Source organism: Grampus griseus, assembly GCF_964374135.1.
Source record: "Grampus griseus genome assembly, chromosome: 1".
NCBI lineage: Eukaryota > Metazoa > Chordata > Mammalia > Artiodactyla > Delphinidae > Grampus > Grampus griseus.
Genome location: NC_139017.1, coordinates 111,392,842 through 111,417,250, shown reverse-complemented (window position 1 = coordinate 111,417,250; position 24,409 = coordinate 111,392,842).

The following is a 24,409-nucleotide window of genomic DNA, read 5'->3' as shown; positions in this document are numbered from 1 at the left end:
TTTAACCTCACCATTTTATAGTTGAAGAAACTAAGGCTAACAAAAGTGAATGTGACAAAGGTCAAACTAGTTACAGCTCTCAAAGTCAAGCTTCAATCTCAGGTTTGTTTGACTCCAAAGCTTATAATTTCATTAGATGAAAATTAGAAGCCATGAGAAAAATAAGCAAAGGCACCCAAAGTGTAAGAAGAAAATGTCTGCTGGTTAGAGCAGCGTGATCTCTACCACTGGTCTGGAAAAGCACCGTGATGACTCAGGCACACACAGTGAGCTAGTTCAAACTTCCATGCCAATATTTCAGGAATAAGCTAGACATGACCACTGGTGACAGCACCTCTATCTTATTTCTTACATTTATATTGAACGTTAGACTCATTTCATTCAGTTCACAGTTTTTTTTCTTGTATTATCCAGAAACTTGCCTTTATTTTGTCCAATAGTAGACATAATGTTCAAATAACTTTAGATATCTTATTTCCAGATTGTGAAAACAGAAACTCTAGCTGTAATGCATCAGGAAAAATAATATTCTGTGACTATTTACCATCACCTCTGAGTCTGGAAATACATCCCAGGAATTAGTCATTTGAAGCTGATAAATTCCAGACATCTTTCTATGCATAAGTTGTCAATAATTTTGTAGGAGAAAATATTCCTAAGAAGAATTGACTGATATAAATTCCTTTTAAAAACCAATGACAGCCAAAATCAGATTGTCTTACCTACTAATATTTCATATTTAGATAGATATTCTATCTTGATAATGAACAGGATGACAAAAATTCTCTAGAACTTGGAGCCTTTAATCATCTTCTTAATAACATATTCTAAGTTATTCAGGGAAGTATTTAGGGGCTGACTGTTATTAATTTGCTTAGTTGATGACTGAAGCAGCGTGGATCCTGCATGATAGAATTTTTCTTTAATTACCACAAGGTTAGTTGAAGATGAATCACTCAATTTGAGGTGACTCCTCCCCAAATTGGTTGGGGGGTTCATCACTCTCTTATTTACGTAAGAATCGATCAAGAACAGCTGATATTGCATCTGCCTCTCATAGAATGTACTTTACAAAAAATAACAAAAACCGGAATCTGCTTACTAGATAAGATAGTGGCTGACCTCATGCAGCAATAAAAATTGATCCTGGTCATTCTGCCAAGCATCACATATTTTGTAGGTCTTTCTGCTGAGTTGCAAAAAAAAAAAAAAAAAAAAGTTGGGTTTTATATTAAATTTTTCCTTTGGGCATTATTACTTTGAAAGTAATCCAAATATTTTGTTTATATTAGAAGGGTTCAGTGAGACATACTTAACTGAGAATAGAATCCAAAACAATAACTCTGGAAAAGAACCATTCCCTTTGGTCAGAGGCTATTGTGTCAGTGGTTAGGCCGAGTCAATCATAAAGAAGAAAGAAAGAGAGAGGACACTAACTGTGAGAATGGACCTGTCCAGCTGACTGACTATATAGCGATACAAAATTTGAAATGTTTTCTGTCATAAGGTAAATACTCAATTTTTATCTGAGCATTGGCAAAAACCAAGTACAACAACCTGAAAATCCTACAGAATTGTCATCATAGAGGAATATAGAAAAACTAAATTACCTTTGCATAAAATTGAAAGCAACGACAACAGAAATTGTCTAATGACACTGTTTCATTCCACAGAGAACTTTCAAGAATTTATGACTAAATTTCAGAACTGCATATCTGCTCAATAGTGAATCTTTTTCTTTTCTACAAGATCCACTAGATTTGTTTTAGTTGTTTTATGTGAGTTATTTGATCTTTAGGAAAATGTTTTAAACTGTAAGAGTGGAGCACTAGAGAACTTTTTTATCAAACCCTATTGATTTGAAGAATAAAACTGAAACAATAGAAAATACAATTCATTTAATTTGTGTTTTTTAAATTTATATTGCAAATTACTGTTAAGCCTCTTGTGCGTGGCTCCATTTGACTTTTCTAATATTGCTAAGAAATAAAGCATTAGAGAGCCCATGTTGGTAGGCATCTGTTAACTTTCATTCCTTAGCTATAGTGCTGTTGACCTGAGCAATTGGTCAACAAAGAGTTCAGTGAACTGATATTTCTCTATAATTAGTGTTCCTTCTTATTTCCCCATTCATATCTTGGCTTACCATCCATTTTCCATTTTGTTGGGTTTTTTTTATTGGCCTATATAGATTTTGATTAACTTATATTTTGAAAATTTAATTAAAATGGGCTATCTCATTACATTATCCATCACTTTCTCTGCTTACTGATAGATTTCATGTCAAGTCAAATGTTTTCCTTCCTATATTAAATATTTTTCATTTGATCTTTTAAATTAAATATAAAATAATCTTCATTTGGCTAATTCTGTCCTTCTGGCTCATTTACTATCTCCTTCATTTTGAACTCTTTATATAGACTTAAAATTTTGTTTTAAAGTTAACCCCTATATACAGAATATAAATAAAATTTCCCCCTTTTTATTTCATCTATTTTTAAGTGCAACCTGAAAACAAATTTGTTCTATTTCCTGTTTTAAAAGTTCCTGTCTACATTTCAGTATGTTTATAAAAAAATATTTAAAGAGCATTTGCATCCTCCTCTTTTCATTTTATGGTTCAGTTATTATTTACTCTTTAAAATATTTCTAAGAAAACATGTTTGTTATTGCTATATCATTATCCCAATTGATGTCTGTGTGACCACTGAGCATGTCAATCCAGTGTTCAGTCAACCACAGTAAAATGAAGCTGAAAAGGTCTCTATAATTTATACTCACAGTTGAAAGAATTGTAACTGAACATTTGGAAAGATCTCTGGAAAGGGAAGAAGTAAAGGAATAATACATTATTTAACATTTCAAATGCATTTTTATTCATTTGTGGAATATCATGTTTTCTCAAATTAATCACTTGCATTTATTTTCTTAGAGAACAGTGAAAGTGTTAAACTGGAAATCAATAAGTATCTTGTACACATTTAACTATTTTGTCTAATTATGCAGTTTTCTTTAATCCTTTGGACACAGCACTTTATTAGATATATATCATTATGTTTGATATATATCAATATAATATTTGCATTATATATTGGGTTGGCCAAAAAGTGCCTTCAGTTTTTAAGTAAAAATAGACACATCTTTCATTTTCACCAAGAACTTTATTGAACAACGTATTCACCTTTTGTTCCACTATCCTCTGCCATTTTTCAGGCAACCTCATAATTCCATCTTCCCAAAACTTTTTATCTTTTTGAGCAAAGAACTGTTCCAGGCGCCTTTTACAATCTTCCAGGGAATTGAAATTTTTTCCATTAAGAGAATTTTGTAAAGACCAAAGTAAATGGAAATCTGAAGGTGCAATGTCTGGTGAATATGGCAGATGAATCAGAGCTTCCCAGCCATGCTGTAACAGTTTTTGCCTGGTCATCAAAGAAACATGCGGTCTTGCATTATCCTGATGGAAGATTATGTGTTTTCTGTTGACTCATTCTAGATGCTTTTCTTCGTGTGCTGTTTTCAGTGGTCTAATTGGGAGCAGCATTTGTTGGAATTAATCATTTGGTTTTCCAGAAGGAGCTCATAATAGAGGACCCCCTTCCAATCCCACCATATACACAACATCACCTTCTTCGGATGAAGACTGGCCTTTGGTGTGATTGGTGGTGGTTCATTTCGCTTGCCCCACGACCTCTTCCATTCTACATTATTGTACGGTATCCACTTTTCATTGTCAGTCACAATTTGTTTTAAAAACAGAACATTTTGGGCTTCCCTGGTGGCGCAGTGTTTGAGAGTCTGCCTGCCGATGCAGGAGACACGGGTTCGTGTCCCGGTCCGGGAAAATCCCACGTGCCGCGGAGCAGCTAGGCCCGTGAGCCATGGCCGCTGAGCCTGTGCATCCGGAGCCTGTGCTCCACAACGGGAGAGGCCACAACAGTGAGAGGCCCGCGTACCGCAAAAACAAACAAACAAACAAACAAAACAAAAACAAAAACAAAAACACCCCAGAACGTTTTCATTACATTTAAGTAGAGAATCGCATGTGGAAATACGGTCAAGAAGGGTTTCTTTCGCTTAACTTACGTGGAACTCAAACATCAACGCAATTAACATAACCAAGCTGGTGCAAATGCTTTTCAACACTTGATTTGGATATTTTGAGTATGTCAGCTATCTCCTGTGTGGTATGACGTTGATTGTTCTCAATTAATGTCTCAATTTGATCGCTATCAACTTCTACTGGTCTACCTGACCATGGAGCATCGTCCAGCAAGAAATCTCTAGCACAAAACTTCTCGAACCACTTTTCACATGTTAGATCGGTCACAGCATATTCTCCAAACACTTCACAAATCTTTTTTTTTGCGTTTCAGTTGTGTTTTTACCTTTCTTGAAATAACAAAGCATCATATCCCGAAAATGTTGCTTTTTTCTTCCATCTTCAATATTAAAATGGCTACACAAAAATTCACCAAATTTGATGCCTTTTTTTAAATGCATACTGATATGACAGCTGTCACAATACAATCTAAATAAATGGTTTCGAACGAAGTTAAAGACAACTGAGTGCTACTAGAGTCATCTTACAGAAAAAACTGAACAAAACTTGTGGCCAACCCAATAAAACTGTATGTAGTTATTAAATATAATAGTTTATTGAAGTAGCTACACATTCAGTTAAAACTGTAATGCTATTTTTAATACCTTGTAGGGTAAATTGCAAGAGCTGGACTTCATACGGAAAGTCCTGCCAACTACACTGTTCTTTGGAAGCAGCTTGGTATCTTGTAAGTCTTGGGAATGCGAAAGGGCCTGTCTCTGCTAGTTAGCTTTGTAATCTTGAAAAAATTTCTTCTTTCTAGTCTCAGTTTCCCATGTTATGGAATGAAATTATTGGATTAAATTATTTCAAATCTATTGATGCCTCTAAAACTTTGATAATGTTATAATTCTACCTCAGTTTTTACAGATTCTTTATGAAACAGCAATCTTTTGAGGGAATCTTAAAAAACATGTATATTATAACATGCACAAGGCATTAATAATATATGGGAGTATAATATAAGCAAATAATTTTATAAACTGTAGTATTTTAAATTAGTGTTTTATATTAGATGATAAATATGTTTTGTTTTTTTTTTTTACTCTGCAGTTTTCATGTGGCAATCCATGATTCTCTAAACTTTGAGAAGACTTTAAAGTTTATATTTGGGAACTATGATTAACCAAATAACATTAACAAATTATTCTCTCTGTCTTTACTCTGAAAACCCATGTTGGCTGCTCTCAATTAGAAATGAAGATAAAATTAATTGCCTGATTTTTGATAGGGATTTTCAAAAGCTTAGCAGATTTTTATTAGCTAATCCAAACAATGTCTGGGTGAAACACTTTGCCCCTTCTTTTCTCCTTTCTCCTGCCCCCATCACTTTTCCTAATCTCGACTTGGAAAAGTAAGTTGATAGGTGAACACTGGAGCCAGAGGAGTTGGTTATTTTTCTTTCAGAGTCCTTGTTCTTTTCAGCTTGGCTTATATTCTAATAATAAGGAAAAAGTCAGCATTTCACATCCCAAGAACATGAACTTCCTGTCCTGCTTTGACTTAGGCAAAGAACATCTCCAGGCGTATAAGATGTATACACCATTTCTAGTGGTGTATAAGTATACTGACAATTTTTATCACATGACCTGCCTGGCAGCCCTTTCTTCAGTACCTTTGCATGATTAAGAACTGCACAGGTGTAAAAGAAACCTGCCAGTGCCTTGAAGTGAAATCTCAGAACATCACAGCATATCATGCTGAAAGAAATGTAAATAAAAACAGGTATTGAGGTCTGAAGAAATAAGTTGAATACTACAAAGACTAGGACAAGGATCTTTAGTTCGATGCCTCAGCAGTCAGCTTTGGCATGGGAAAATGTTAAAGAAGGTGGTACACCTTTGGCTTTGAATGTTTCACCAATTGATTCCCCTGGCTGCCTTCCCAGAGTCTATGAGTATCGCAGTCCCCTAATAAAGGTTTCATTGCATTCTTTTGAACTAATTCCTGCCAATATCAAAGCAGCACAGCAGAAACAAAAACACTGCTGTGATGTTAGAAATCACAATCGTTAACTTTGAAAAGAAATCTTGATATGTGGGTTAGAACAATATCCATGTGGCTCAGGTAGTAGATTGATGAATTCACTGGGAGGCGCTCTAACACATAAGTGGCTGGGAAAAATAGTTTTTTTCTGGGAACCTATTTAGAAAAGTAGAGGTGGATTTAAATATGATGCCATGTTTAATATTAAAGCATTTGCTTCTTGCAGGGGACTTTACAGAGGCTAATTGTTGATGTAATTAATAGCCGCCTTTCCCATTTTTAAGACTTCCTTCAATCTACATTAGAGTATATGACTCAATTATCATATCGTGTCCATCCTTTACTGATAAATCTGCTATACTCAAAAGTCTTTAAATGCATTATATCTAGTGAAAGTTTTCATTTTGTAGAAGTTACCAAATTTATAAATTCATTGCTGATTTCTTCTTCTGCCCTGGGTTAAGTCTGCCCTGGGCTAACTGCTCTGTGCCTCAGTTCCTCCACATTTATATACTAAATCAGGTCACCAAAATAATGTTATAATGTGCCTGAAGTAGACAACTTGGTCCCAAATAAAGCACAATAGCTTTACTTTTAGGGTAAATGTATGAACAGGCAGAGCTAGATGTCTGCTCACCACTCTAAATACAACTGCCTTTCTTTAGAAAAATCTGTTTAACGAGACTTTGCAGCATTTAATATATCTCTGTAATCCAATATTCCTTGGTAATGCTCTAATAGCTGCTTGTCTTCTCCACACTAACCTGGAGCTCCTTAATGAAAAGGGCCATGACTCTCTTTCATTCTCTCACTATGTACAGCCCCTAATATCATCCCTTGCACAATATGGACTCTCAATAAGTGCTTGTTAAATACATGAATGAATGAGTGAATGGATGCTTGGAATGACCCCGGTCAAACCTGCAAATGACAAACTTGTTTCAGTAGGCTGCCTCCTTCTCTTCCTTTTTCACCTGGGTTTATATTAAGCTTCATTTCATAATAAAACCAGGGTGCGAATCATAACACTCAACCAGATTACAGTGATGCATCTATTTAAAAAATAAAGGAGAAACAAATCGGGAGGGAAAATCTTTATAGGTATGCGTAGGGCTATTTGGAGAAGAAAATAACTTTGTATTATTGCAAACTTATTAATGTTTGCAGTTGTCCTGATTATTCTAACGCAAACCAAATGCCATTTAATTTGGGAGAAATTGCTCTGGACGTGCAATCTAAAGAGGCGAGAAATGGAACAGACTTTCTTTATGCAGTGTTTGGGATGTGGTTAAATTATTTTAGGATGTTCAACAGTGTAGTGCAAATTCAAATCCTGTGGGCAAAGCTAAACAAGCAATGCTAGGCAGCTTAGCCACTTAATCTTTTGGTGTTCAGTCTGTTGGGTCTGAGCTGTGAAATGGCTCCTGTTGCTTTCATGTGGAAAATGAGAATGTTCTGTAATGGCTGATGTGGGAATAAAGAAGTAAATACAAGGAAACTCTTACAAGCTCTTAATATTAACTTCACTAAGCAAGTGTAACTAACTGCATTAAGTTATTGATTTATCAGGGCTTGACCAAATACTATTTCCCTTTGTCCTTTTTGGGGACAAGGACAAAAAGTACAAGGGAGTTAAATGAGGCAGTTGTTAACTGGGTTATTGATGAATGTACTGACTATCCTTCTAGCTGTCTTAGGAGAATGTCCAAGGGACCATTTATAATGGCAGGAAAACTGACTAAGACTTATTGATCCTGATCATCTAATAATTAAACTATCAATAAATAATATTTCTACAGAATTTTGTATAGTTTGTCTACTTAATTAATTAAACACTCTAGGACCATCTGGGCTGAAAATTCAAATTTCATGCAGGTGCCCCATTACATTTTATTTTCTCTTTTAAAATATTACTAAGTTACTTTAACCCTAGTTTATAATGATGGGGGAAAAATAAGCATAGCCTGTTTAACAAGGCTAAATGAAACAAACTATTAACTGGTAAATAAACAGTAGATTGGTGTTTGGGGATGAAGTTTAAAGTGATACATTTAGGTCATGCAAACGCCACTTCAATTTCAGTCACATTTGGGTGGGTTCCAGACCCTATTAAAACTGACAATGAAGGCAACTGTTTTTACTTAGAGCTGTGAGGGGTGTTCTAGGGGTTTTCTCTACCACTAACTGCCAGACTCAGAGGAGTTGTAGTGTCCTCTCTCTCGAGTTGGTGATTAGAATTTTGGACCATTTTATAGGATGCAGAGGGGGTTTCTCTGTTTCTAAGGCTTTTAAGCACAAATCCCATTTGTGAGCTTCAACACACTTGAATTCTGATTACCTTTTCAGTCCCTAATTACCCAGGAATCAGGTTATAAGCAGGCACTGTTAACAACAACAAAACCAGAAAATAGTGTATATGGTTTCCTGTCTAGAGAATAAGCTGTCCTTCAGTATATACTCATTACAAACATAAATTATTTGGTGCACCAGAAACACTCAACACTGCCTCCCCCTCCGCCAAAAAAAAAAAAAAAAAAAACAAGCAAAAATCCAAAACCAAATCAAACAAAAAAGTACAAACAAAACAAGTTCATCTCCCTAACCCTACCCTCCTCATAAAACTTAGACATATTTAGGCAGAAAAAGGCAAGTCTTTCTCACCATAAGATACTAAAGTAAACCTGAAGATTACTCATAATGCACATATGTAAAACAAGTCTTTGAATGGTGCTGCTTAAATTATTCTATTCCTAGTATAATCCCTTAAAGAAAACAGATATTTTTACCATATCATTGCCTTTTCTATTAATCATACTAAAAACTTCCCTAGCTGAATTTTCTTGATGGTAGGGACTGTGTCTTATAATTTTGCATATCCTTCACAGAATATAGTAGAAAGAAGGTCAATAATAATTAGCTACCTGATATAAAATAAACATATGTTTGAGTATTATTTTTCCACAACTCTAATTATCCTCGAAAAGATCAGAAAGTAAAATGTTAGGTTTTGAGATTGTATTTTATAAGTTATAATCAGGGATAGAATTTTCCCTCCCAGAGGGAGTTTATAAAAGATCACCAGAAAGACTACTTTTTTCTATTTTGTTATTATGGAATATTTATATTTTCCTCTCAAAGTATACTTATTCATTCCCATAAAAAATTCTTTTTTGTTGGCCTAGATATTACGGCTGCACCTTACTTTTTCCTATCTGTTCCCTCTGCCTATGCTGGTCAGTGCATCGTTTCCCAGGCTTTAACCCACTAAACACATAACCTATGAATATAGGTTGCAAAGTTCTAATGGGTTATAAGAAATTGATTGATACAATTTTGAAGGAATATTATATATAAGGATTGAATAATTATCTAGTTAATAAATTTAAAGAATAATTAATATTTAAAAATGATATTCTTACTAGACAATCATCTCCAGCTGTTTACCTGATAAGGTATTCCTCATTTTCTCAATAGCAACAAAGAATAAAGTGAATTTATTTTCTTTCTCTATCAGTTCTTTCTTAGTATCATACAAATATACTGTTATACCTTGCAACTTAAAAATATGAACAAAATTTTCACCCAACTCACCTTTCAAATTATTACCCATTTCTTTTATTTTTCTCTTTCTTTGTTTCTCTCTCTCTTTCTTTCTGTCTCCCTTCCTCCTCCTTCCCTCCCTCCCTCCCTCCCTCTCTCTCTCTTTCCTTCCTTCCTTCCTTCCTTCCCTCCTTCCTTTCTTTCATTCCTTCATTCTTTCTTTCAAATTCCTAGGGTAATATCCATTGTGGCTGCTGCAATGCCTCTTCCCCCCTTCTCTCTTGATTTCACTCCATTCAGACTCTGGCCTCCACCACTGCAACAAAACTGCTCATGTCAAGGTGCATATGTGTATACTACATATTTTAAATTGAGAGTATCCATATAAAATTTCAAAATTTAGTTGAATTTTCCCTATTATATTTTTCAAATGATTATTTGAACTATATAAGAAAATTCTTGGCTTTCATGTATTGATTTTGGTCCTAGTTAATTCAGTATGTTCTCTAATTAGTTCTAAATAATATATCTGCCCTTTCTTCTGGTATACAGTCTTCCCTAGTAGGGATTGGTTTCAGGACTCCCGGAGATACCAAAATCTGTGGATGCTCAAAGTGTCTTATACGAAATGGCATAATATAGTCAGACCTGGGTATTTGCCAATTCAGAAACTGCCCCACCCAGAGGACCAAATGTTTACCACTTTATTGAAAAATAGTAATGATTTTTGTATTTATTGCTAAACATCATAAGTCTTGTTTCTGTTACCAAACTTATTACATTTGAAAAACATTAAGACATTTGGTCTTGCTCCCTCCTTGCCAGGTCTCTGGGTCTGTCTGGTGGTCAGGCTGTCTTTGTGGACCCTCTGTGACTGGCAGGGACCTGGCAAGCCCGGTGTAAGGTGTGGATGAGGACATGGTGGGGCAGCTGCCCTCTGGCATCTCCTGCACTGCCCTCCGGCCCCCACCAAGCATGGGAAGTAAAGATCAAACCAAAAGGGAGGGAGGCCCAGAGGCAGGAGCTGGCTGAGTGAAGGGAAACACATGAAGCAGGGATGAGAGGGTCTTGGTGCTCCGGCCAGGTGTCAGGCCTGAGCCTCTAAGATGGGAGAGCCAAGGTCAGGACATTGGTCCACCAGAGAACTCCCGGCCCCTAGTAATATCAATCGGCGAGGGCTCTCCAGGAGATCTGCATCTCAATGCTAAGACCCAGCTCCACTCAACTACCAGCAAGCTCCAGTGCTGGACACCCCATGCCAAACAACTAGCAAGACAGGAACACAACCCCACCCATTAGCAGAGAGGCTGCCTAAAATCATACTAAGTTCACATACACCCCAAAACTCACCAATGGACGCTGTCCTCCCCGTAAGAAAGACAAGATACAGCCTCATCCACCAGAACACAGGCACCAGTCCCCTCCACCCAGAAGCCTACACAATCCACTGAACCAACTTTACCCACTGGGGGTAGACACCAAAGACAATGGGAACTACAAACCTGAGGTCTGTGAAAAGGAGACCCCCAAAACAGTAAGTTAAGCAAAATGAGAAGACAGAGAAATATGCAGCAGATGAAGGAGCAAGGTAAAAATCCACCACACCTAACAAATGAAGAGGAAATAGGCAGGCTACATGAAAGAGAATTCAGAGTAATGACAGTAAAGATGATCCAAAATCTTGGAAAAAAAATGGAGAAAATACAAGAAACATTTAACAAGGAGCTACAAGAACTAAAGAGGAAACAAACAATGATGAGCAACAAAATAAATGAAATTAAAAATTATCTAGAAGGAATTAATAGCAGAATAACAGAGGCAGAAAAACGGATAAGTGACCTTGAACATAAAATAGTGGAAATAACTACCACAAAGCAGAATAAAGAGAAAAGAATGAAAAAAATTGAGGACAGTTTCAGAGACCTCTGGGACCACATTAAATGCACCAACATTCGAATTATAGGGGTGTCAGAAGAAGAAGAGAAAAAGAAAGGGACTGAGAAAACATTTGAAGAGATTATAGTTGAAAACTTCCCTAATATGGGGAAGGAAATAGTTAACCAAGTCTAGGAAGCATGGAGTCCCATACAGAATAAAACCAAGGAGAAACATGTCCAGACACATATTACTCAAACTATCAAAAATTAAATACAAAGAAAAAATATTGAAAGCAGCAAGGGAAAAGCAAAAAATAACACACAAGGGAATCCCCATAAGATTAACAGTTGGTCTTTCAGCAGAAACTCTGCAAGCCAGAAGGGTGTGGCAAGGCAATTTAAAGTGATGAAAGGGAAAAACCTACAACAAAGATTACTCTACCAAACAAGGATTTCATTCAGATTCAATGGAGAAATTAAAACCTTTACAGACAAACAAAGGCTAAGAGAATTCAGTACCACCAAACCAGCTTTACAACAAATATTAAAGGAACTTCTCCAGGCAGGAAACACAAGAGAAGGAAAAGACCTACAATAACAACACCAAAACAATTAAGAAAATGGTAATAGGAACATACATATCAATAATTACCTTCAATGTAAATGGATTAAATGCTCCAACCAGAGGACATAGACTGGCTCAATGGATACAAAAACAAGACCTGTACATATGCTGTCTACAAGAGACACATTTCAGACCTAAAACATAGAGACTGAAAGTGAGGGGATGGAAAAAGATATTCTATGCAAATGGAAAACAAAAGAAAGCTGGAGAAGCAATTCTCATATCAGATAAAATAGACTTTAAAATAAAGACAAGAGACAAAGAAGGACACTACATAATGTTCAAGGGATCGATTCAAAAAGAAGATATAAAATTTGTAAATATTTATGCACCCAACATAGGAGCACCTTGATACATAAGGCAAATGCTAACAGCCATAAAAGGGGAAATTGACAGTAACACAATAATAGTGGGGACTTTAACATGGCACTTTCACCAATAGACAGATCATCCAACATGAAAATAAATAAGGAAACACAAGCTTTAAAGGACACATTAGACAAGACGGACTTGCTTGATATTTATAGGACATTGCATCCAAAAACAACAAAATACAATTTCTTCTCAACTGCTCATGGAACATTCTCCAGGATATATCATATCATGGGTTACAAATCAAGCCTTGGTAAATTTAAGAAAATTGAAATTGTATCAAGTATCTTTTCCGACTACAATGCTATGAGACTAGATATCAAATACAGGACAAAACAAAAATACAAACACATGGAAGCTAAACAATACACTACTAAATAACCAAGATATGACAGAAGAAATCAAAGAGGAAATCAAAAAATATCTAGAAACAAATAACAGTGAAAACACGGTGACCCAAAACCTATGGGACACAGCAAAAGCAGTTCTAAGAGGGAAGTTTATTGCAATAAAATACTACCTCAAGAAATAAAAAACATCTCACATAAACAAACTAAACTTACACCTAAAGCAATTAGAGAAAGAAGAACAAAAATACCTCAAAGTTAGCAGAAGGAAAGAAATCATAAAGATCAGATCAGAAATAAATGAAAAAGAAATGAAGGAAACAATAACAAAGATCAATAAAACTAAAAGCTGGTTCTTTGAGAAGATAAACAAAATTGATAGACCATCAGCCACATTCATCAGGCAAAAAAAGCGAGAAGACTCAAATCAATAGAATTAGAAATGAAAATGAAGAAGTATCAACTAACACTGCAGAAATATAAAGGATCATGCGAGACTACTACAAGCAAGTATATGCCAATAAAATGGACAACCTGGAAGAAATGGACAAATTCTTAAAATTCCGAGACTGAACCAGGAAAATAAATACAATATAAACCGACCAATCACAAGCTCTGAAATTGAAACTGTGATTAAAAATCTTCCAACAAACAAAAGCCCAGGACCAAATGGCTTCACAGGAGAATTCTATCAAGCATTTAGAGAAGAGCTAACACTTATACTTCTCAAACTCTTCCAAAATATAGCAGAGGGAGGAACAGTCCCAGACTCATTCCATGAGGCCTCTTTCACCCTGATACCAAAACCAGACAATGATGTAACAAACAAAAAAAAAAGAAAACTACAGACCAATATCACTGATGAACATAGGTGCAAAAATTCTCAATGAAATACCAGCAAATAGAATCCAACAGCACATTAAAAGGATCATACACCATGATCAAGTGGGATATTTCCCAGGAATGCAAGGATTCTTCAATATATGCAAATCAATCAATGTGATACACCATATTAACAAATTGAAAGATAAAACCATATGATCATCTTAATAATGTAGAAAGAGTTTTTGACAAAATTCAACACCCATTGATGATAAAAACTGTCCAGAAAGTTGGCATAGAGGGAACTTACCTCAACATAATAAAGGCCATATATGACAAACTAACAGCCAACATCATTCTCAGTGGTGAAAAACTGAAACCATTTCCACCAAGATCAGGAACAAGACAAGGTTGCCCACTCTCACCACTGTTATTCAACATAGATTTGGAAGTTTTAGGCACAGCATTGAGAGAAGAAAAAGAAAAAAAAGGAATCCAAATCAGAAAAAAAGAAGTAAAACTGTCACTGTTTGCAGCTGACATGATACTATACATAGAGAATCCTAAAGATGCTACCAGAAAACTACTAGAACAAATCAATCAACTTGGTAAAGTAGCATGATACAAAATTAATGCACAGAAATCTCTGGCATTCCTATACACTAATGATGTAAAATCTGAAAGAGAAATTAATGAAGCACTACCATTTCAACTAAAATAATAAAATACCTAGGAATAAAGCTACCTAAGGAGACAGAAGACCTGTATGCAGAAAATTATAAGACACTGATGAATAAATTAAAGATGATACAAAGAGATGGAGAGATATACCATGTTCTTGGATTGGAAGAATCACTATTGTGAAAATGGTTATAATACCCAAGGCAATCTACAGATTCAATGCAATCCCTATAAAACTACCAATGGCATTTTTCACGGGGATAGAAGAAAAAACTTCACAATTTCTATGGAAACACAAAAGACCCTGAATAGAAAAAGCAATCTTGAGTAAGAAAAACGGAGCTGGAGGAATCAGGATTTCTGACTTCAGACTATACTACAAAGGTACAGTAATCAAGGCATTATGCTACTGGCACAAAAACAGAAATATAGATTAATGGAACAGGATAGAAAGCCCAGAGATAAACCCACACACCTATGGTCAACTTATTTTTGATAAAGGAAGCAAGAATATACAATGGACAAAAGGCAGCCTCTTCAATAAGTGGTGCTGGGAAAACTGGACATCTACATTCAAAGAATGAAATTAGAACACTCCTTAATACCATACACACAAATAAACTCAAAATGGATTAAAGACCTAAATGTAAGGCCAGACACTATAAAACTCTTACAGGAAAACATAGGCAGAACACTCTATGACATAAATAAAGCAAGATCCTTTTTGACCCACCTCCTAGAGAAATGGAAATAAAAGCAAAAATAAACAAATGAAACCTAATGAAACTTAAAAGCTTTTGCACAGTGAAGGAAACCTTAAACAAGACAAAAGGACAACCCTCAGAATGGGAGAAAATATTTGCAAACAAAGCAACTGACAAAGCATTAATCTCCAAAATATACAAGCAGCACATGCAGCTCAATATCAAAAAAACAAACAACCGAATCCAAAAAATGGACAGAAGACCTAAATAGACATTATTGCAAAGAAGATGTACAGATTGCCAACAAACACATGAAAGGATGCTCAACAACACTAACCATTACAGAAATGCATATCAAATCTACAATGAGGTATCACCTCACACTGGTCAGAATGGCTATCATCAAATAGTCTACAAACAATAAATGCTGGAGAGGGTGTGGAGGAAAGGGAAGCCTCCGGCACTGTTGGTGGAAATGTAAATTGATACAGCCAGTTGAGAGAACTGTATCAAGTTTCCTTAATAAACTAAAAATAGAACTACCATATGACTCAGCAATCCCACTATTGGGCATATACCCTGAGAAAACCATAATTCAAAAAGAGTCATGTACCACAATGTTCATTGCAGCACTATTTACAATAGCAGGACATGGAAGCAACCTAAGTGTCCATAACAGATGAATGGATAAAGAAGATGTGGCACATATATATAATGGAATATTACTCAGCCATAAAAAGAAACGAAATTGAGTTATTTGTAGTGAAGTGGATGGACCTAGCATCTGTCATACACAATAAAGTAAGTGAGAAAGAGAAAAACAAATATCATATGCTAACACATATGTATATGGAATCTAGAAAAAAGAAAAAAAGGTTCTGAAGGACATAGGGGCAGGACAGGAATAAAGATGTAGAGAATGGACTTGAGGACATGGGTATAGGGAAATGTAAGCTGGGACAAAGTGAGAGAGTGGCATGTACATGTATACAATACCAAATGTAAAATTGATAGCTAGTGAGAAGCAGCCACAAAGCACAGGGAGAACAGCTCTGTGCTTTGTGACCACCTAGAGTGGTGGGTAGGGAGAGTGGGAGGGAGACACAAGAGGGAGTAGATATGAGGATATATGTATACGTATAGCTGATTCACTTTGTTGTACAGCAGAAACTAACACACCATTGTAAAGCAATTATACTCCAATAATGATGTATGAAACAAAAATACTTTTGGTCTTATTGATGATTTTAATAGAATTACTGTAGTATGTTAGTGGTCTGGGAGAGTACAACTAGGGCCTCCCAAGGTGGGGGTGAAGTAAACCTGGGAGGAGAAAGGAGGCGTGTAAGCACTCAGAAGTTCATCCTATAACCATATAAAAAAATTCTCTTGGCTCTACCTTTATATACTTCTAAATTCTATTTCTACATGTGTCAGTGCTCTTACTTTGTTTCTCAGTGGTGTAAATCTGGCCATGACCTGCCATGAGAAACTATTAAAATGCTGGTATTCTATTTAATCTATTTATATAATGTATTATGTTAATGTATTTCCTAAAAACTAAATGAGCTTTTCTTTCTTGGTATTGTCCTGACATGTTTAGTGTATTTATTGTTTAATTTAGAATCCAAATATTTTTAAAGATTTTGGCAACTAAAGTATTCTTATTTTAAGATTGCTAAGATTTTTCTCATTTTGGTTAAAGTTTACTTTGGCAAGGATCAGCAATAGAGGTTTTCTTGCTTCTGAAATGATTTTGTAGTTTTTCATCTTATTTGATGTCCTGGAATAGATATTAGTATATTGGAAATACATATTTCTTAGAACACTGAAACTGTCTGAGCCAGGAATCCTTTTGCAGATATTTCTTTGATATTGAAGCTGAACACATTATCAAAGAAATTGATATTAGCAATTTGCTTTTCTGCAATAAACTTTTTTTTCCTAGAACATTAAACAGCTTATTGAAATATTCAAATTTTTAACATACATTTTCAAAACCAAAATATACGATGTAAAAAATAGCTTCATCTATGTTGCTCTATTTTCTTATTTATAATTTACTGGCTTGTGTTTTATCTTTTCAAGTTAATTAGTTTGTTTTCATCTTTGTTATTTATTCTCTCTTGTTTTTTCTTGCAATTTTATTGTTGCTATTGTTGTTTCTTATGTCTTAATTGAATTATAAATATTGATTTTAATTGCATTGTTTAATAAGTAAGATATTAAACAGAGTGTTTTGCCTCTGAATACAGATTTGAGAGCATCCCATACCTTTAACTATCAAGGTAGTTTATTCTCATTATTTTCTATATAGTTTGTAATTATATTTTAATTTTTTAATCTAAATGCTACTAGAAAAGTTTTTAACCTCATTTTATTTATTTACATATATGTTCTTATTTCTCCTTTCATTGAATGGCAGTTATATAATCTTCACCTTTTCACCTTGTAAAATTTTCCTTCTTGCCTAGTCTATGGCCAATTATTATAAAAGGTTCATGGACTCTTGTAATGAAGGTATAATTTCTTAAAGGTGAAAAATTGATCAATTATAGTGTTCATCAAAGCACTTTTCTATCTAAAATTCTATTTTTTCTAACAATAATCAATATACCTGATTATTTAATTTTTTGCCTAATATCATCCATATCTTGTCTGATGCCATGTTAATTATAAATCTGCTGATTATCATTTATAAATAAGGGCAGTACATGGATTTGAGCCTAGATGTTGGAAGAATATATATCCAAAGATATAATGTATTAGAGATGTTGTGTATGCCTTTATAATTCAAATAATAGGGACATAGATACCAAAAAAAATCAGAAATCAAAATTATCTGTAATTATCTATATTTTGTCTACAGCATCTATGTTCAGAGTGTAGAAATAAAATACCAGGTGACATTTAATGTGAAAGGCAACATCTTGTAGTTTTAGAAATTCCTATAACAACTTAACTTTGAAAAAGATTCTTACATGAGACCCTGCAAACAAAAAGTGAAATAAAACAGAGTTTATTAATGAGACATATCTTCATCCTTTTAACAAGTCAATTCAGTTTCATAGAAATGATGGAAAGTTGACAGGCTCGAGAAAGTGTTTTTTTTTTGTTTTACTTTAAGTCCTCTCATTTATGAAATAGATCTCATTAATTAAATAGAACAGTAACAACAAGAACAAAACAGTAAATGAAAAATAAAGCTCTTCTTTTTTTTTTTAAGTTGTCTTGGGGCAATCAGCTATTTTCAGTGGCTGGTTTTGTAGTAACAGCTACTACTTATACCAATGATGAGACAGTGAAAATCCAAATTTAGAACATTCACACTAAAGTTCAGTGATGAGACAGTACCTGTCCAACATAATTTTCATATCAATGAACCCAGACAGGGGTTGGCTTTTTTTAGTTTTTATGCTATAGAACAATGGTGAAACTGTTATAAAAAGCTCCTGCTGCTACTTCTGAGGTAGCTGTGTTGTAGTTTAAAAAAAAAAAAAAAAAGCTTTAGAACTAGAAGGAATTTTGAGATTTAGTTCTGACACTACTAACAGTTTGACATTGAGAAAGTCATTTAACCTTTATGTTCTTGTTATGTTATTTGTAAAATGAGAAACTTTTGGAAAGAGAAAATAAAATTTAATGAGAACCTCTTTTTCTGGACACAATATCAGTAGCTCTTCATACATTGTCCTATGTAATCTACACAATGATCCAAGAGTTATGTGTGATTATTCTCAATTTATAGATTTAGAAGTTAATATTTCTAGAAGTTAAGAACCAAGCTTAAGGTCAAAGAGCTACTAAGAATTTAGGTCCAAAATGTAGTTTGACTCTAAAACCATGTTCTTTTCTCTGTGTTTATTATCATGATTTCTGCAACTAAAACTTTGTATGGGGTTCAAAACTACTAATCTTTCTTCAAATATATTCTCTGAGAGGATGGTATATAATGTAGAGAGTTGAAAATCTCCAAGGAAAAATACTAAGTAAATCTAAAATACTGGCAATATCATTACTTCATAACATTTATGTACCATGGAAATTATAGTAGTAGTGGTCAAAGTAAAAGATTATTGACTGTAAATGGTTTGGACCTGTTAAACTTCTGGTCTGTAAGATATTTCCTGAACTATGGGGTTCTAACCAGCTTGTAACATTTTTATTACAACTACCTATAGTTTCCACTAAGACTTGGAATTTAAATGCTATAGTGTTTTGGGGGGGGACCTTCAAGATGGTGGGACAGTAAGATGTAGAGATCACCTTCCTCCCCACAAATACATCAGAAATACATTTACATGTAGAACAACTCCTACAGAACACCTACTGAATACTGGCAGAAGACCTCAGACCTCCAAAAAGGCAAGAAACTCCCCACGTAGCTGGGTAGGGCAAAAGAAAAAAGAAAAAGCAGAGACAAAAGAATAGGGATGGGACCAGGCCCTCTGGGAGGGAGCTGGGAAGGACTAATAGTTTTGACACACTAGTAAACCCCTTCACAGGCAGAGACGTGGGGTGGCGGGAGAGGAAGCTTCAGAGCCACGGAGGAGAGTGCAGCAATAGGGGTGTGGAGGGCAAAACAGAGAGATTACTGCACAGAGGACCGGTGCTGACCAGCACTCAGCAGCCTGAGAGGCTTGTCTGCTCCTCTGTGGGGGCAGGGAGCTGAGGCTCGGGCTTTGGAGATCAGATCCGAGGGAGAGGATTGGGGTTGCCTGTGTGAACACAGCCTGAAGGGGGCTAGTGCATCACAGCTAGACAGTAGGGAGGCCGGGAAAGAGTCTGGACTTGTCTACGAGGCAAGAGACCATTGTTTCAGGGTGCATGAGAAGGGATACAGAGAACCTCCTAAACAAGCTTCAGAGAAGGGTGCGAGCCGTGGCTATCATTGTGGACACCAGAGACGGGCATGAGATGCTAAGGCTGCTGCTACAGCCACCAAGAAGCCTGTGTACAATTACAGGTCACTATCCACACCTCCCCTCCCAGGAGCCTGTGCAGCCCACCACTACCAGGGTCTTGTGATCCACGGGCACCTTAGGCTGGTGTAACATCACACAGGCCTCTGCCACCGCAGGCTTGCCCCGCATTCCATGCCCGTCCCTCCCTCCTACCTGAGTGAGCCAGAGTCCCCTAATTAGCTGATTCTTTAACCCCATCCTGTATGAGCAGGAACAGACGCCCTCAGGCCACCTACATGCAGAGACGAGACCAAATCCAAAGCTGAAACACAGGAGCTGTGCAAACAAAGAAGAGAAAGGGAAACCTCTTCCAGCAGCCTCAGGAGCAGTGGATTAAATCTCCACAATCAACTTGATATACCCTGCATCTCTGGTATACCTGAATAGACAATGAATCATCGCAAATTGAGCAGGTGGACCTTGGGAGCAAAGGTAGCTCCCAAAGTAGCTTTGCTTTTACCATTTGTCCTAGGGTACTGCCTCCATGTTTTGGGGTTTTTTTTTTTAGTATAGTTTTAGTACTTCTTATCATTGGTGGATTTGTCTTTGGTTGCTCTCTTCTTTCTTTCTTTATTTCTTTTTAAAATTACATGTTCATTTCTTAAAATTTAATAATTATTTTTTTATTTTAATAACTTTATTTTATTTTGTTATTATTAATGTTTTCTTTCTTTTCTTCTCCCTTTTATTCTGAGCCATGTGGATGCCAAGATCTTGGTGTTCTGGCAAGGTGTCAGGCCTGTGCCTATGAGGTGGGACAGGTGAGTACAGACATTGGTCCACCAGAGACCTCCCAGTTCCACATAATATTGAAGGGCGAAAATCTCCCAGAGATCTCCATCTCAATGCCAAGACCCAGCTCCACTCAATGACCAGCAAACTACAGTGCTGGACACCCTATGACAACTAGCAAGACAGGGACACAAATCAACCCACTAGCAGAAAGTTTGCCTAAAATAATAATAGGGTCACAGACACCCCAAAACACACCATCAGATATGGACCTGCCCACCAGAAAGACAAGATCCAGTCTCATCCACCAGAACACAGGTACTAGTCTCCTTCACCAGGAAGCCTACATAACCCACTGAACGAAACTTAGCACTGAGGGCAGACACCAAAAACAATGGGAACAACGAACCTGCAGCCTGTGAAAAGGAGACCAGAAACACAGTAAGTTAAGCAAAATGAGAAGACAGAGAAATATACAGCAGATGAAGGTACAAGGTAAAAACCCACAAAACCAAACAAATGAAGAGGAAATAGGCAGTCTACCTGAAAAAGAATTTAGAGTAATGATAGTAAAGGTGATTCAAAATCTTGGAAATAGAAAGGAGGAAATACAAGAAACATTTAACAAGGACCTAGAAGAACTAAAGAGCAAACAAACAATGATGAACAACACAATAAATGAAATTTAAAATTCTCTAGAAGGAATCAATAGTGGAATAACTGAGGCAGAAGAATGGATAAGTGACCTGGAAGATAAAATAGTGGAAATAACTACCACAGAGCAAAATAAAGAAAAAAGAATGAAAAGAATTGAGGACAGTCTCAGAGATCTCTGGGACAACATTAAACGCAGCAACATTCGAATTATAGGGGTCCCACAAGAAGAAAAGAAAAAGAAAGTGATGGAGAAAATATTTGAAGAGATTATACATGAAAACTTCCGTAATATGGGAAAGGAAATAGTCAATCAAGTATAGGAAATGCAGAGAATCCCATACAGGATAAATCCAAGGAAAAACATGTCAAGACACATATTAATCAAACTATCAAATATTAAACACAAAGAAAATATATTAAAAGCAGCATGGGAAAAAACAACAAAAAAGATACAAGGGCATCCCCATAAGGTTAACAGCTGATCTTTCAGCAGAAACTCTGCAAGCCAGAAGGGAGTGGCAGGACATATTTAAAGTGATGAAAGGGAAAAGCCTACAACCAAGATTCTTCTACCCAGCAAGGATCTCATTCAGGTTCGTTGGAGGAATTAAAACCTTTACAGACAAGCAAAAGCTAACAGAATTGAACACCACCAAACCAGCTTTACAACAAATGCTAAAGGAACTTTTCTAGGCAAGAAACACAATAGAAGGAAAACAACTACAGAAACAAACCAAAACAATTAAGAAAACAGTAATAGGAACATACATATCGATAATTACCTTAAATATAAATGGATTAAATGCTCCAACCAAAAGACATAGAGTGGCTGAATGGATACAAAACCAAGACCCATACATATGCTGTCTACAAGAGACCCACTTCAGACCTAGGGACACAGAGAGAATGAAAGTGAGGAGATGGAAAATGTTATTCCATGCAAATGGAAAACAAAAGAAAGCTGGAGTAGCAATTCTTGTATCAGACAAAATGGACTTTAAAATAAAGACTATTACAAGAGACAAAGAAGGATACTAAATAATGATCAAGGGATCAATCCAAGAAGAAGACATAACAATTGTAAATATTTATGCACCAAACATTGGAGCACGTCAATACATAAGTCAAATGTTAACAGCTATAAAAGGGGAAATCAACAGTAACACAATCACAGTAGCAGACTTTAACATCCCACTTTCACCAAAGGACAGATCATCCAAAATGAAAATAAATAAGGAAACATGAGCTTTAAATGATACATTAAACAAGATGGACTTACTTGGTATTTTTAGGACATTCCATCCAAAAACAACAGAATACACTTTCTTCACAAGTGCTCATGGAACATTCTCCAGGATAGATCATATCTTGGGTCACAAATTAAGCCTAGATAAATTTAAGAATATTGAAATCCTATCAAGTGTCTTTTCTGACCACAGTGCTATGAGACTAGATATCAATTACAGGAAAAAAAAATCTGTAAAAAATACAAACATGGAGGCTAAACAATATACTACATAATGACCAAGCTATCACTGAAGAAATCAAAGAGGAAGTCAAAAAATACCTAGAAACAAATGGCAATGAAAACACAATGACCCAAAACCTATGGGATGCAGCAAAAGTAGTTTTAAGAGGGAAGTTTATAGCAATACAATCCTACATTAAGAAATAAGAAACATCTCAATTAAACAACCTAACCTTACACCTAAACAATTAGAGAAAGAAGAACAAAAAAATTCCAAAGTTAGCAGAAGGACAGAAATCATAAAGATCAGATAAGAAGTAAATGAAAAAGAAATGAATGAGACAATAGCAAAGGTCAATAAAACTAAAAGCTGGTTCTCTGAGAAGATAAACAAAATTCATAAACCATTAGTCATATTCATCAAGAAAAAAGGGATAAGACTCAAATCAATAGAATTAGAAATGAAAAAGGAGAAGTAACAACTAACACTGTAGAAATACAAAGGATCATGAGAAATTACTACAAGCAACTATATGCCAATAAAATGGACAACCTGGAAGAGATGGACAAATTCTTAGAAAAGCACAGCCTTCTGAGCCTGAACCAGGAAAAAATAGAAAATATAAACAGACCAATCACAAGCATTGTAATTGAAACTATGATTAAAAATCCTCCAACAGGTGGGAGGGAGGGAGACGCAAGAGGGAAGAGATATGGGAACATATGTATATGTATAACTGATTCACTTTGTTATAAAGCAGAAACCAACACAACATTGTAAAGCAATTATACCCCAACAAAGATGTTAAAAAAAAAAAATCCTCCAACAAACAAAAGACCAGGACCAGAAGATTTCAAGGCAAACTCTATCAAACATTTAGAGAAGAGCTACCATTTATCTTTCTCAAACTCTTCCAAAATATAGCAGAGGGAGGAATACCCCTAAACTCATTCTACGAGGCCACCATCACCCTGATACCAAAACTACACAAAAAAATAATACTACAGGACAATATCACTGATGAACATAGATACAAAAATCCTCAACAAAATACTAGCAAACAGAATCCAACAGCATATTAAAAGGATCATACACCATGATCAAGTGGGCTTTACCCCAGGAATGCAAGGATTCTTCCATATATGCAAATCAATCAGTGTGATACATCATATTAACAAAGTGAAGAATAAAAACCATATGATCATCTCAATAAATGCAGAAAAAAGTTTTGACAAAATTCAACACCCATTTATGATAAAAACCCTCCAGAAAGTAGGCATAGAGGGAACTTTTTTCAACATAATAAAGGACATATATGACAAACCCACAGCCAACATCGTCCATAATGGTGAAAAACTGAAAGCATTTCCACTAATATCAGGAAAAAGACAAGGTTGCCCACTCTCACCACTCTTATTCAATATTATTTTGGAAGTGTTAGCCACAGCAGTCAGAGAAGAAAAAGAAATAAAAGGAATTCAAATCTGAAAAGAAGTAAAGCTGTCACTATTTGCAGATGACATGATACTAT